Here is a 15364-nt window from a genome sequence, read left to right on the forward strand (position 1 = left end):
TAAGTGAGCTGATGATAGGGTTCTCCTCTCCCCTTCAACAAGAACTGCCCATCACCCATACCAAGCGATTGAGCAAGATGTTATGCCTTTGACAGTCACGAAACATGGTACATTGGGGTCAATTTGGTTTCATTCAAGATTTAGTGCATTGAACGGACCTAAATGCACTTGGATATAATAATAATAATCCTTATATTTGATATAGCACCTTTCACATCAGAAAGGTATTTCAGAACGCTTCACAGGATATACTATAAAATGTAGTGACTGTGTGTTTTGGTGTCGAACACACCAGCCAACATGCACACAACAATGTCCCACTGGGAGGGCTGGAATGGGTTATCAGGAAATGTACTTGAGCTTAAGACGAGGGCAGCAGATTCATTTAAGAAGAAGCTTGATTTTGTGATGGGAAGATGTTGGGGTACATATTCTGGAAAGATGAGCTCAGGTGGGCTTTGTAGATTGACGAAAAGGAACTTGGAAAGCCAGCTTCGAAATTAATTGATGAATTTCAAATAATTCTGCAGGATCTCAAATTTTTAGATGATGTTCTTGAGGCTAAGACCATAATAAATTTGGGGGCCTCGGCTCTTTGAATTGCTTTTATTGCTGTAAAACAATTCTGCTGCAAAAAAAAAGGTTTTTTTTTAAACAAAACAACTTAGTATTTCTTCATTTATCCTTTATTAATTACAAGCTGTACCCATTGCAGCTGCGCTTGCAACCATTTTAATTTAATCGACCTTCTCTCTTTCGCCTGCCATTTTTATTTGACCTTGAAAGGCTTGATCTTCTTAGGCATCTTTATCCCTTAAGATTAAGAAAATGTGCTGACTCATTAGCATCCCTTGTTCACATATCCTTTTTGGGAGGACTCCTGTGGGAGGACTGACAAACACACATTCACACACACATACAGAAATTTTATCTATGTAGATGTATATCTCTCTAGAAAGCTGTGTCACTTCTGTTGCTACTTTGTTGCAGAATACCATGCATACTTTTTTGGGAGCTTAATGAAAGCATGTTTTCATATTTTTTTAAATATAGCTCATCAACGATAGAAGATCCCTGAAAAACAATATGCCCATGACACCCCCACATTCAAGACCTTTCCGATGAGGTATAAATTATGTCTCTATATCAATCATTTATTGAGTTCTTGGTGGACAGCGGACACACAGACAGACATTAGGTCTTGTTGGGGGTGGGAAAGAGGTGGGGTGGGGGAGTGGGGGGTGCGTGTGGTTGAATACGTTGTGGTGACCACTACTGGCTTCAGGTAGTGAACAATCAAGGGATGAGCACTTGAGGGATTGAAGCGTTTAAAATAATGGAGGAAATTGAGGAGTTGGATAGTTGGCTACTCTTCCCTCTGGTAGAAGAATCTAAAGCAAGAGGACATGATGTTAACATCAGTGCTCAGACGGTTAGAAATAGATCTTCATTCAAATGGACATTCTTCACACGTGAGTCGCTCCTGTTCACTGAGGTCTATGGTATGACCTCACTTGAATGGGATTTACGATTCTAAAAGCACAATTTAAATGAAAATGGGGTCAGCAGGAGAGTGGGTGGGATCCTTGTTGCGATGAGATTGGGCCAAGGGGCCTTTCTCCTTCGATGTTGTTGAGCATTGAAAGAGCTAATCAATCTTCACTGAGATACCGAAGTGAAATTGATTTCATGCTCTATGATCGATCCGGCTTTCACAGCTCCATCTGTGAGGAATAATTACTTTATTTGTTTCTTTGTTGTACTACGCGTACCTTGAGCGCTTGAGGAAATTGATATTTGGAGACAAATAAAAAGCTATGGATTTCATGTATCAGATCGTCTCGATGAAAGAGTGAATCTGTCTCTGCGTTAAGAGTTTATGCAAGCGTGTGTGCTTGACTATATTCCCCGGTGGGTGTTTGTGTATCTATGTGCATCTGTGTGTGAACGCGTTTGTGTGTGTGTGTGTGTATGCATGCATTTGTGGGTGTATAACGAGCGTATTTGTGCGTGCGCTCGTTAATGTGTTTGTGTGTGCATTTGTGTGTGTCCATTTATTCATGTGCGTTTATGGCGTGTGTGTATCCGTGTGCATTTATGTGCGAGTGTGTGTTTATGTGTATCTATGTGTTTGTGAGCACCTTTATGGGTGTGAATTCATGCGAGCATGTGTGTGTGTGTGCGTGCTTACGGGAGTTTATGTGCATGTGTTTGTGTGCGTGCGAGTGTGAGTGACAGGATAGCTGTTAGCAACAATGCTGTGTTGTTATGTAAAAAAAACTGCAAGAGGAATCTTTGAGTGGAGGAATGTAAGTCACGTGGAGCTGCTTTTATCTGCTGCTAATCTGATCACCATGGAAGCAAGCTTTGACAAAAAAAAGGTTTTAGACCATTAGCTTCTTCGGTAAAATATGGACCTGTGCCTCTCAGCAACAGTTAAAGAACAGACAGAGATGTGATCTCTCCTCCCAAGCTCCCCGCTCGGCTTGTAGAGGTGCTTAGGTGTGGGCTGCGATAGGCAGTGTGAATATCCTGCAGGGAAAGGAATTGGCCAGAAACTAACGTTAACCAGAGGAGCAGAGACTTTGCAGAGTGCAGGTGCTGGGCTGGTGACTTCCAGGTGAGTTGCGAGTGTGAGCTGCTGTGGATCTCAGTGTTGGTGAAAGGATGGCTTTTTCTCTGCTGTCTGAATGCGACACAGAAGTTTGCATTAACGCCATGTGCTCGTTCAAGGGGTTGGGGATGGCAGGATGCAAACAATTCAGTTGGAAATGTCAATTGCGAACAGAACGCCAGCGTGCGCTCCTACCCGTAGAGGGATGCTATTAACTGTACGAGTGCTGGGGTGTTTTGCATCGTGTGGAAACTGTTTTTATTCAACCTGGAACGCAGATTTGGATTAACGAATCCTGTGTTCCAGAAGCTAAGGGATGTCAATGGCACTTCAAGGAGCCCAATGTCAACATTCAGCACCCAAGGTCAGGTACAACAGATTATATACACAGTAAAGCCCCTTCCACTCCTCTCAAATGACCTGCCTCAGTCCCAACCTCCAAAGATCGCCCGCTTTGTGTTTTTTTTTGTGCCCCCTACACCAGCCATCCTGTGGCTTCTCTGGTGAGACTAATAAATTAATAATAATAATCCTTACCTTTGGTATAGCGCCTTTCATGTCAGGACATTTCAAAGCACTTCACGGTATATATTGTAAAGTGGAGTGACTATGTATTTGTGGGCAAAGACCCACAATATGGCAGCCAATTTGCACTCAGCGACATTCCACAAACAGCCTTGGAGTGAATGACCAATTTGATTTGGGAAATTGTTGGCCAGGAAACTGGGAGAAATTCCCTTCTCCTTTCAAATAACGCCATGGAATCTTTAATGTCCTCCTGAACAAGCAAACGAGAACTTGGTTTAACGGCTCATCCGAAGGACATGGGAATTTTGTGCTGTCAGCTCCCTCCTATTGGGAACTGAGTTTAGACTGCTCAGACTTTGCAGGGGACCCATGAGATAGGGAGACAGACAGATGAGATTTCTTCATATGAACTGGTCCTGGAGATGATGACCAGTGTGCTAACTCACAACACTAGATATGCTGTCTCTTTGAGACCTTTTACTCCTTTTACCCATTCTTGGTATCTAGCTCTCCCTTGCTGAGCTAAAAGTGGGGGGAACACGCCAACTGCTCCCTCTCCTGGTGATGCTCTGACATTGGCTTCTGGGAGTTGTATAGTCCTGGAGACTGCCCCTCCTTGTGGTGAATCACCTGACCTTTGCTTGGTGTTGCCCAGAGGCAACCTTCACAGTGCCGTCCATTCTCACCTCTTCATACACAGCCGAGTACCATCCTGCTGTTATCTGACATCCACACAGGCGCGCATTCTCTCCAGCAAGAATCAGCGCCCAGCAATCAGGATTTCTACCAAAGCCCTCCAAGTCCTGCCTGGCTGGCTGCTCCGTCATCATCAATGCCTTGGAGCATCATGGACCTGCCTGGCTCAGGAACCGGATCACTGAGACTGCAGTGTAGTGGCTGAAAGCACAGCATAATTGGCGATGGAGCAAAGGAGATGAGGGACAAGCAGGAGGCCACCAGCCGAGGGGATGCAGTGGGTGGTGGAGTGGGGAGTAAGCAGGACGGAGAGGTTGGGAGGTGCCGGAGCATTACGGGATTTCTAAACGAGTGTGAGGATCTTGAAGTCGATCGTTGCGACTTCAAGAAGAGGATAATTGCACGACTGTAAAGTGCAATGACTGTGTTTTCTAGACAAAGGTTCTACCCGATTTTAAAAATTAAGTCAATGGTCTCAAGGCTCAGACCATGAGAAACGTTGGCCCGCCAAGAGGACATTGGGCGAGGAGGGAGGAGATCAGATGTACCTCCTACAGTCAGAAAGCATGGTGACCATCACTCTGCAGGTTTAGCTACGGACATTGGGCACTTGGGTCCATTCCCCAGCACAAGTCAACCAGGAGGAAATTGCAGGGCAATAAATAAGCAAACATCTCAGTGCTTTTTATTCATCATCCAGCGACCAGCAGACTATCCAAGGAGAAAAACATTACCAAGAATACTTTCAGGTTCCGAAATACACAACAAACGCTTTATTTTAAGGATTGCAAGCCACAAAGTGACAGAACTGCACCCCTTGTTTTCATTGAAATGTGCAACATGCTCTTTCCTGTATATTTTGCAGCCTTCCTTCACTCTCTTGGCAAGACAGATCTATAAATAGCTTCGCTGTTCAGTGCCGTGTTGACTCACAATGCAGACATATTTTCTAATTAGCTGTTCGGTCACAGTTTTGCTTTTGAAGCTTTGTTTTGCAAGGGAAAAAAAACAATGCCAACGTTTCCATATCTTGAGAGTTGCTTTGAATAAATGTAACATATAATAATCATCTTGGCAATTGAGATAGTGCCCCATCATGTTGTTTAGACGTTTCAAAGGACTTCGTAGTGTTTACTGTAAAGTGCAGTAACTGAATTTGTAGATGAACACAGCAGTCAATTTGCACACAGCAATGTCCCACAAAGAGCCATGAAATGAATGACCAATTTTATCTGGGGGGAATTGTTGGCCAGGACACTGGGAGAAACTCCCTTCTTTTTTCGAATAGTGCCATGGGATATTTAATGTCCACCTGAACAGGCAGACAGGACCTTGGTTTAACATCTCAACAGAAGAACGATACCTCCGACAATACAGCACACACCCAGTACTGTATAGGAATGTCAGCCTACAAATGTGCCTTCTAAAAATTGAACTGAAGACAGCCTCAGAAAGCCTCCTCATCTGGAGCACAATACCGAACTCCAAGGGTGAGGGCAGGGTAGTGGGATTGTAATACAGCTTGCTCAGCGAGCTGGTGCTGACTTGAATGGCCTCCTGCGCTGCAAATTTCTATGATTCTATGAACTGTGTGAATTTGGCTCAGTCAGCAGCACTCTCTCGCCTCTGCATTATAAAAATAATAATAATCTTTGCATTTGATTCAGGGCCTGTTCGAAAAGAGATTTTTTTCTGTTGCCCTCGCCAACAATCCTCCAGCTAATTAGTCATTCGCTTCACGGCTGTTTGCGGGGCCATATTGTGCACAAAATAGCTTTGTGTTTACGTACAGATATGCAGTCACTTGACAGCAATTCCCTGTGAAATATTTTGAAAAGTTTTGACATCATAGGAGCAACATCAAAGGCAAGGATTGTTATTAGTAATAACCCAACTTCACAGCGCAGATTTCTCTCCCTGACCCTAACACCTTCATGTACTGTAAACTCAGCTTGTTTTAGGTAATACTGTACACAAAGCGAGAATAGCAGCAACAAACATTTCAAAGGAACGCAATTGAAATTTTTTTCCTCAAGTTTAAAATTGGTATTTCTTTTTCTTTCTTTAAGTCTCCCTTGGGTCTCAATCACCGACCGAAAGAGTTGAGCAGACAATCAGAAAGCAGTTTTGGGTCTCTGCCAAAGTAGATCTCTTTTTTTAATTCTTATTTTAAAACGTATGTAAATGGACTTGCAAAAGATTCAGGTGTCTTCTTCAACTGAGGACCATTAACAGGTTATCTGAGGCAGTCAGGTTACCTGACACAGCAAATTGGCTGCCGCATACACCTGCTGGGAAGCATTCTGAGACATCCTCCTGACATGAAAGGCACTGTATCAAATGCAAGGATTATTGTCATTATCCTGACTGGCTCGCACCAGCTCCTCCGCACCTCAGGCAGCATCAGCATCCACGGATGCGCACTCCACCTCACCAAGCCAGTCGGGAATCTAGGTGTATTGTTCGACCCTCAACTGCCCTTTCTCTCCCACATCCGTGCCATGACCAGCTCTGCCTTCCCCTCCTCAACATTATAATAAATAATAATAATCCTTGCATTTGATATAGCGCTTTTTCATGTCTTCCCGACGCCTCAAAGCGCTTCACAGAAAAAACTGTAAAGTGAATTGACCGTATATTTGCGGGCGAAACGCGGCAGCCAATTGCGCACAGCAGCGTCCCACAAACAGTCGCCGATTGAAAATGTCCAATTTATTATTGTTTTGTTTTTTGGAGGACCTATTATTAGGAGTGTGGAGTAAGGAAACTTGCCCAAGGTTTTGCCCTGCCTGGAATTGAACGAGTGCTCTAACCACAGGACAGGACTCCACATTGCCCGACTCCGCCACTGCTTCACCCCTTAGGCCGCTGAAACTCTCATACGTGCCACCATCGGCAGTTGGGTCTTCAACCTCTCTGCCCCTACCCTCTGGAGCGCCATCCCATGTTCCCTTCACCTCGCTCCCTCCCTTGTCTCTTTCAAAGCAAGCTCAAGACCCTCCTCTTCGACTGTGCCTTCGGCTACCCTCTGTGCCCTCCACCCTTCCTGATCCCAACCCCCCCCCCCCCACCCGCTCGGGTTCCTAATCCCTGACTGTCCAGCCTTTTGGACATCCTCCCGATGTAAAAGGCGCTTTACAAATGTAATTTTGTATTGTATTATCATTTGGAGATACATACGGTGTATAATGGGATTCATATATTTGATGCAGTTCAGTACATTGGATGGTGTTATTTGCTGGTGGGGGGGTGCTGGGAGTTTTCAACCATGCGCTGGGAGTTTCCAGACAACGGGAAATCGGGAGCACAAACCTTCGTTTTGCCCAGGGCTAAAGAGCGAAAGCAAGAATTAATATTTGCATTCGACTTTCAAATTGTACCGGCATTCAGTGATTGTGTATATGTGTATGCAAGTGTATGTGTATATATATATATAATATGTGTGTGGTGTATGTGTGTACATATGTGGGTTTGTATATGCACATGCGTATATGTGTGTGGGTATGTACTTGTACAATATATATCGGGAGTTGGAACCCATACAGTCTATCATGACGCTCCAGTGCAGTGCTGGGGCATGCTGCATTATTAGAGATGCCGTCCTTCAGATGAGATGTTAAACCAAGGTCCCGTCTGCCTGTTCAGGTGGATGTTAAAGATCCCCTGGCACAAAAAGAGAATGGAGTTTCTCCGTGAGTCCTGGCCACCATTAATTGGTCATTAATTTGCTAGCTCTTTATGGGGACGTTGCTGTGTGTAAATTTGGCTGCCACATTATCCCACAAGGGACATAATCGCTACACTTTAGAGTACATCTTTTGAAGCGCTTTGAGACGTCCCACTGACGTGACAGGCAGTATATTGAATGTACGCATTGTTATTATATACGTTTGTATGTATATATGTGTGTGTATATATATCTGTGTGTGTATACATTTATTGACTGAAATTAGCAGTATCTCTGAATATTGATATTTTTGTACCACTACAAATTGATGTTGAACACCAACGGTGTGGAGGCGTCACGCAAGGTCTGCAGCATTAGCTCAGTAACAGGGAGAGTGATCAACGCAGATTCTTTACAACAAGGAAAAAATAAAAACTTACAATAAAAATAAATGAAACATAAAAAAGGAGGAAAAAATCTTCATTCAACCTCATTGAAAGGTGACATTCCTATCTGCTTACTAACCATTTCCAAAGTCTTTCCTTCTGTCTGGGCACATTTTGTTTATTATAGGGACTAATGATCTCATTAACTGCTCATTAGGAGCCTATTAAGTGCTTCACACGGCCTCGTCTGCATCTACAATTAACCCTCAGAATGCTGGCAGGTTTATTGGAAACGCGCATCTGATGATGCTGAAAAGCATTACTGAGAACAGGAATATGGCTACTCAAGTGTTGTTTAACGCTGTTCACCCACTGCCAGATGCAAATTGCTTCTGAATCAACCTCACCAGAAAATGGAGATGAGAATTGTATCCACCCTTCTTCTGGCCTGACCAGTCAGCTCTACGCCCAACCACTTGTCAAACAGTGCTGTCTCATCACAGTGCCGCTCTCAATGTGCCTCTGTCTCTTCCTTCACGGGCTGTCCAGCTGTGGGGCGCTCAGTGCACATTGAAGTTCCTTCTGTGCTTCTAACCTCTCCTTTTTTAGCTCTTCAGTTAAAGTGAATGGCATTAGGAGAATGATATTAGAAGAGAATCCTGCTTCATCTGCTGGTTGGAACTTGGTTCCAACTAGCAGCTTAGGTGGGCTACCTTGGATACTCTTAAGCTTGGTGATGGTTATCACCATGGTGATGTGTTAGACACTTGGTGGGACTGGAGTTATAAGGATTGACCTCAATGCCTCATTGTGGAAGCCCAGGGATATGTCAGAAGTGACACAGCGACACAAAAGGAAGCTCCTATTAGAAGCACACAGCATCAGAGTGGCTGCACTTTGTTAAGAGGAGTTTATCGGCAGTCGATGCTTAAAATCAAAAGCACATTTGCTTTTTATCCCCTTCACATATGTGTTTGCGAAGAAGAAAAATGTGTCAGTCGTTGCCCCCAACACCAGAATTTGGTGCTTGTGGTTGGCCATTGAAAGTATAGTTTGGCTCCTTCTTGGCCAACAAAAAATGTGGTCAGGCCACAAGTATTTTGTGCTGATGACGCAATGGTTCATTGTGGAGCCACCGACTGCGGTTTTGAGGGCTGACGTTCAGAGCCCTGTGTTTAATTCCAAGTCCTGATGTAGAGCTTGAACCCACAACCTTCTGACTCGCAGGCAAGAGTGCCACCAACTGAGCCGGGCTGACACCTGATAGGTATTGTTTATTTTAATTTTAACGTTCTCCTCGGATCGCAGCAGGTGACCTCCCAGGTCCTGTTGGTTGAGCGTGGGCCTCTGGTATTGGGTAACACGCTTGTACGTCCCTGCTCTCCATTCTGTCAGGCAGCAGCCCAGAGTCAAACAGTCACACCAGTAAGAGTTAGATCAATGTGAGCACTCAGAAGATTGCAGGTTCCTGGTGGCCCGGATACCCGAACTGTGCTGGCCTTCCTGTGGGTGTTTGTGCAAGAATTATGACAGAAAAAGGTCAATGGATCCTTATAATAAGCCACTTATCCTGATAACAGAAGGCTATTCTCCAAACTATTTCACGGTAGAACACCCTTGCTAGCTTATTACTCCCAGTCAGACCAGGTCTTCTAAACACAATTTGTATCAATTGAAATCTAACCCTGTTTTATTATAATGGGTAGGGAGGTGGATAGTGGGGGAGCTTCCAATCGAATGCACTGCACGATGACCAAGAGGCCAAAGAAAATCCAGTCCAAAACCTTTACCAGTCCCACTTGTCATCAGCTTGTCATCCCTTGTGAGAAATTTGGGGAAGGGTTTCGTTAGAGTGGGCACCGTGGCTGGTGGATTAATGGTGTGAGATTGTTTTGTCTGCTAGTGCTGCCCCTTTGGAAGTGCAGAGATGACGTAAAAACGATGTGAATTGACAGGCTCCTGTTTGGTGGTTGTGGAGCAGCGATGTAAAATGGCCTAAGTCAAAATAAACTCCAGCAGCGCCATCCCACGTGGGATTAACGATTAGACTGTGATGGAATTTAAATTCAAATCTGTTGTCTAAACAGAGTTTAGTGCTGCAGAATTGCCCTGGGCTTGTTTCAAGCTCTTCACCCAGAGCGTCAATGCAGTACGGGTGCTCTTTCACTCACGCTGCTACATGGTCCCTCTCGGCGATGTCCACAGACAGGGGTTAAATTTCTACATGTCAGCAGATGATGCCCAAATCTACTTCTCCTCAACCAGCTGCGACTCCAGGCCTTCTGATGTTCTGTCAGCTTGTCTGTCAGATATCAAGGCCTGGATGAGTGCAAACTTCCTGCAGCTGAATGTCAAAAAGACAGAAGCCATACTCTTTGGCTCTTGTCAACGTTTTCTCTCCTGTGTGGCTCTGACCTCCTCAACCTCTCCGGCCTTTCCCTAAGATTTAGCTTACCTGTTAGGCATATCTTTTAATCCCAATGGTCCATTCCTTTGCACTATGCCTTAGTACCTTACATCTCCGAAGTATCCAACTATCTTTTATTTAAGCAAGCCTGTTGATTCCAACTCTACAGCATCCTGGGACTGCAGCATTCTACATTTTCAGAACGTTGTGTGTGAAGAAATGCTTCTAACCTTCTAAAGGAGCAAGACAATATAGAACATGACAGGCTGTTTCAACTTGTCCAGAATAGTAGAACCAGAGGACACGAAAGGGGGTAAATTAGTAATAATCCTTGCATTTGATATAGCGCTTTTCACGTCTTCTAGACTTCTCAAAGCACTTCACGGAATAGACTGTAAAGTGAATTGACTGTATATTTGTGGGCGAAATGCGCCAGCCAATTGTGCACAGCAGTGTTCTACAAACAGTCATGGTTTGAAGTGACCAATTTATTATTGTTTTATTTTCTTGAGGGATTATTATCAGGCGTGTGGACTAAGGAAACTTGCCCAAGGTTTCACCCTGCTGGGAATCGAACCCAGGTCTCTCGCTTACAAAGCGAGCACTTTAACTACTGAGCTACATGACTCCACAAATCTATTCAGAACGAATCTATGCAAACACTATTTCAGTGAGCGAATAGTGAACCTGTCGAACAGGCTCCCTAGGGAGACAGTTGAAGCAGGAAGTATTGATTCTTTCAAACTATATTAGATAGTTTTCTTTTAGGAAATAACATTATAGAATATAGTACATAGGTAGTTTGGGACATATGTGCATGCGACCGCCAGGAAGGTAGAAGGCAAACTAGATGGACATTGGTCTTTTTTCATCTGGCATTTCTTATGTTCTTATGTTAACTTCATTTTTAATTGTTTTAATTCTGTTTCTAAGCCTACTACTGGATTCCTGTTTCAAAAGGAAGAGTTTGATATCTTTCACTATCTACCTTGTCAATTTCTCTCATTATTTTAAATTCCTCAATCAAATGACCCCTTAATTTCCTCTGCTTTGTCATAGCAAAACCCTTTAGATCAGGTATTAATCTAATGAACTGTTTTTCAGGTGGGGGTGTCGGGTGTTGGGAGGGTTGGTGAACTGGGTTATCACCATGCTTAAGAGTATCCAAGACAAGCCACATATGAATGCCACTTATGCAACGTCCCTGCATTTGTATTGGAATGTATGCTCTCAACAAAGATCCAGTTTACCTAATTCTAGAAAGTAGGACGTACAGGTTTGCAGGAGCCCAGCCTTAGGTACCCCAGATTGTGTGTTGAGGACACTTCTCTTCTCCAGAGGAGGTGGACTGCAGGACTTATTCCAAGCTCGCTTTGCAAGCGAGAGACCTGAGTTCAATTCCAGGCAGGGCGAAACCTTGGGCAAGTTTCCTTACTCCATACGCCTAATAATAAGCCCTCCAAAAACCAAAAACAATAATAAATTGGTCATTTTCAATCTACAACTGTTTGTGGGACATTGCTGTGTGCAATTGGCTGCCGCGTTTGCCCACAAATATACAGTCAATTCACTTTACAGTGTGTTCTGTGAAGCACTTTGGGACGTCCTCCCGACGTGAAAAGCGCTATATCAAATGCAAGGATTATTATTATTATTATTATTATTAAGCTGCCATCCTGCATGTGTGATAGTGTCAGCAGTTTATTCACCCACTGGACGCATTACATCCCAGCTCAAGATCTGTCTTAACCCAACATCCACATATTATTTGGACTTTGCCTCTTCCCCCTTTCATGCTCGATTTTCATTACCTATCGAGCTTTTCATCTTGTGCATAAATAGTTCCAGCAGGACTGTCAGGGCGAATCACGGCTCAGAACCATGATAATTACACTGCTGTCAATCAGTTGCTGCCTTCAACATGCAGCCCGACACCAGTGACAATCGTTCTTTGTTATTGACCAGAAAATTGGTGTTTTCAGTAAAGTGAACACGCTTGTGTCCATGACAGCATTAGTAAGTGTAATTATACAATGAACACATTGTAAGGTTAGAGAATTTGTCACTGAACTCTTATAAATAACTGTAAATAAGCTTTAAATTATAAACTCAATTGCATCGCACAATATTAAATTACAATGATAAAATTCGACTGTTATTTTAAGCGCATGGTAACTGATAAATGTAAATCTGGAGCAGTGTAGCTCCCTATGATTCCAATTAAGAGTTACTGTGTTGAATAATATTTGCAAAAAATCAAAGGTGATATAACATAATGCCAAGAAATGTATTTTTTGCAGTGAGGGGAGTTTCAGACTTGGAAGTTGACTAGATAGGCGTTGACAATAGACTTTTCAGATAGGAGTATATACAGGTCAAAAAAATGGTAAATGGGATTGAGAATGTAGAGCAGGAACAATAGTTTAAGATATATCAAGGACAAGAGTTCACAATTTCAGGGGTGTCAATCATAGAATCATAGAATTAAACAACAACAAAATTACATTTGTATAGCGCCTTTCACGTCGGGAGGACGTCCCAAGGCACTGGACAGTCAGAGTTTCGAACCCACAGCACAGAAGGAGACCATTCGGCCCATCATGTCTGTGCCGGTTCTTTGAAAAGAGCTATCTAAATCAATCCCACTCCCCCACTCTCTCCCCGTAGAAAAATATGGGTTAGTAAAGGATAGGCAACACAGGTTTGTTAAAGGCAAATCATGTCTAACAAATCTGATAGAGTTTTTTGATGAAGTAACAGAGAGGGTGGATCAAGGTAGTGCAGTTGATGTAGTTTGTTTGTTTGTTTGTTTGTTTATTTAATTTAATTTAATTTAATTTAATTTAATTTAATTTAATTTTATCTATCTATCTATCTATCTATCTATCTATCTATCTATCTATCTATCTATCTATCTATCTATCTATCTATCTATCTATCTATCTATCTATCTATCTATCTATCTATCTATCTATCTATCTATTTATTTATTTAATTTAATTTTCAAAAGCCATTTGATTAACTGCCACATAAGAAACTTGTAAGCAAAATAGAAGCTCAAGTATTAAAGTGTCAGCATGGATACAGAACTGGCTGGTGCCTAACCAGTATTTTACAAAGGTTCATCATAACTTCCTGACTTTTGTATTCTATGCCCCTATTTATAAAGCCTAAAGTGGTGGTGAATTGTTGTTTTTCTGACTGGAGGGAAGTGTGCAGTGGGGTCAGTATTGGGACCGCTGCTGTTTTTGATCTATATAAATGACCAAGACTTGGGTATAGGGAGTACAATTTTCAAGTTTGCAGGATACGTAGATAAAGCTGTTAAAAAAGGATACGGGATACTAGACTTTATAAATAGGGGCATAGAATACAAAAGTCAGGAAGTTATGATGAACCTTTATAAAACACTGGTTAGGCCTCAGCAAGAGACTGTGTTCAGTTCTGGGCCCCACACTTTAGGACTGGTAAGCACAACATGTTTAAGAAATAACTGGAAGTTGTAATGAGAAGGCAATATTGAGGGAGGATGAGATAAAATGGGTCAAAGAGTTATTCTGATGATCTCTTGAAATAAAGAAGCAGAGTTTGCATTTTGTTCAAAAGTCTTAACTTTATTGGTGCAAAAATGGTACTGTATTGACAAGCGGGTTAAAAGCCCAGTGATTGTGATCTTCAAAGAGAATGGGTCTGAGAAGGAACAGTATGTAGAGGCTTCGTTGAGTTCTCCTTCAAGCTTACAATCTGATACATTTGCAATTTCATCATTTTTCATTCCATCACTGTGCTGAGAAAATCATATTTTATTTATGTCTTGTAGATGATTTGATCCATTCCATTTTGTTGTGAACCCATAAACACCTTTGTGTTCTTCATGTCCTCCGCATCAGGATCGAAAGTGGTATATTGAAACTGGCTCAGCGATTTGCCCAAAAGGAGAAGTTCAGCAAGCGAAGGAATGCAGTGATCGATCAGCCTGTCCCTCGCCCCCGGCCTCGCTCTGTCAGTTTGGACTGGTAAGTGTGACCTGTGGGGAGTCCCGTACGTCAGGCTGCAACACACTGGTTCCTCACCTGGAAAGTCTGTGTGCGTTGAAACTTCCAAAGCGGCATTTCTACAATTCCTTCTTTGCTTGTGTGCAATTTCGAATCAGATTTTCTGTGCCATCACTACTGAATATGGACTGTTGTTTTACCCCTGGTCTTTCCTCTCAAGGTTCCAATCTCTAGCGACTGCAGTAAGTGATCTTCATCAATCGCCAATGTGGTCTCATCACCTTTTAAGTTATCACCCATTGATTGTTTTGTGTAATTTTCATCAGCATTTAAGACTTGATTTCAAAAATGTTGCATATAATCTTTTCGCCATCGATGTATTTGCGAGCTTGGTCGCGTTGGTGACTACCCTGTAGGGCTAAACATGTCCAAGGTGCAGACTGTAAGGAACGTATAGTGAACCCAGGCATTGAGGAAGGTGCATCAAATAGATTTACCGTTCTGCCAACTGGGAAGGTAAATGACAAATGATATTACAAATGTGCAATGTTGAATATCGTTGGTAAAACAGCACTTATAATACGAATATATTAAATAAGATACTGGACAGAAACAATCTGTAATGCTTTTGGTCAGAGTGCACTTGCTGCATTTTGGCTGCGTCTTTATTGCCTCATCTGAAGGACAACATTTCAGTGCTCCCCCAACACAGTACTGGTGTGTCAGCCTAGTTCAGAGACCCAACGTGGGGCTTGAACCTGCAACTTGCTGATTTAGAAGCAAGAGTACTACCAACTGAGGAAGGCTGACACCTTAAACAGTTACTGGAAAGGTTCAGAGGAAGGCAACGAGGATGGTATTGGAGCTTAACTTCAGCAAATCAAATAATTTCTCCCAACAGAACATACACGCTTTGTGAATAACCCCAAGTTATTTAATCTCTTAAAGACGATGAATAATCAGAGGGAGAATGTTCAAAAGATTTCTTTGACATTACTTCCGATTCTCAAAGATAACTGAGCAAAGATATTTAACGCTAATTACAACCTAAGTTATCCAGCTCTGACCAAT

The 15364-nt window shown here is 42.7% G+C and overlaps 1 long non-coding RNA gene across 1 annotated transcript in view; it reads left to right on the forward strand.

Annotated features, from left to right (window-relative positions):
* The window catches only part of LOC103178852, a 133311-nt gene extending 119064 nt beyond the window's left edge, over positions 1-14247 (forward strand). The window contains exon 3 of the long non-coding RNA XR_006085536.1: positions 14189-14247. This is a non-coding gene — a long non-coding RNA (uncharacterized LOC103178852). The remainder of the gene's footprint in view (positions 1-14188) is intronic.
* Positions 14248-15364: the final 1117 nt, after the last annotated feature.

The sequence above is a fragment of the Callorhinchus milii genome, unplaced genomic scaffold (assembly GCF_018977255.1).
Source record: "Callorhinchus milii isolate IMCB2004 unplaced genomic scaffold, IMCB_Cmil_1.0 Scaffold16, whole genome shotgun sequence".
In the NCBI taxonomy this organism is placed as follows: domain Eukaryota; kingdom Metazoa; phylum Chordata; class Chondrichthyes; order Chimaeriformes; family Callorhinchidae; genus Callorhinchus; species Callorhinchus milii.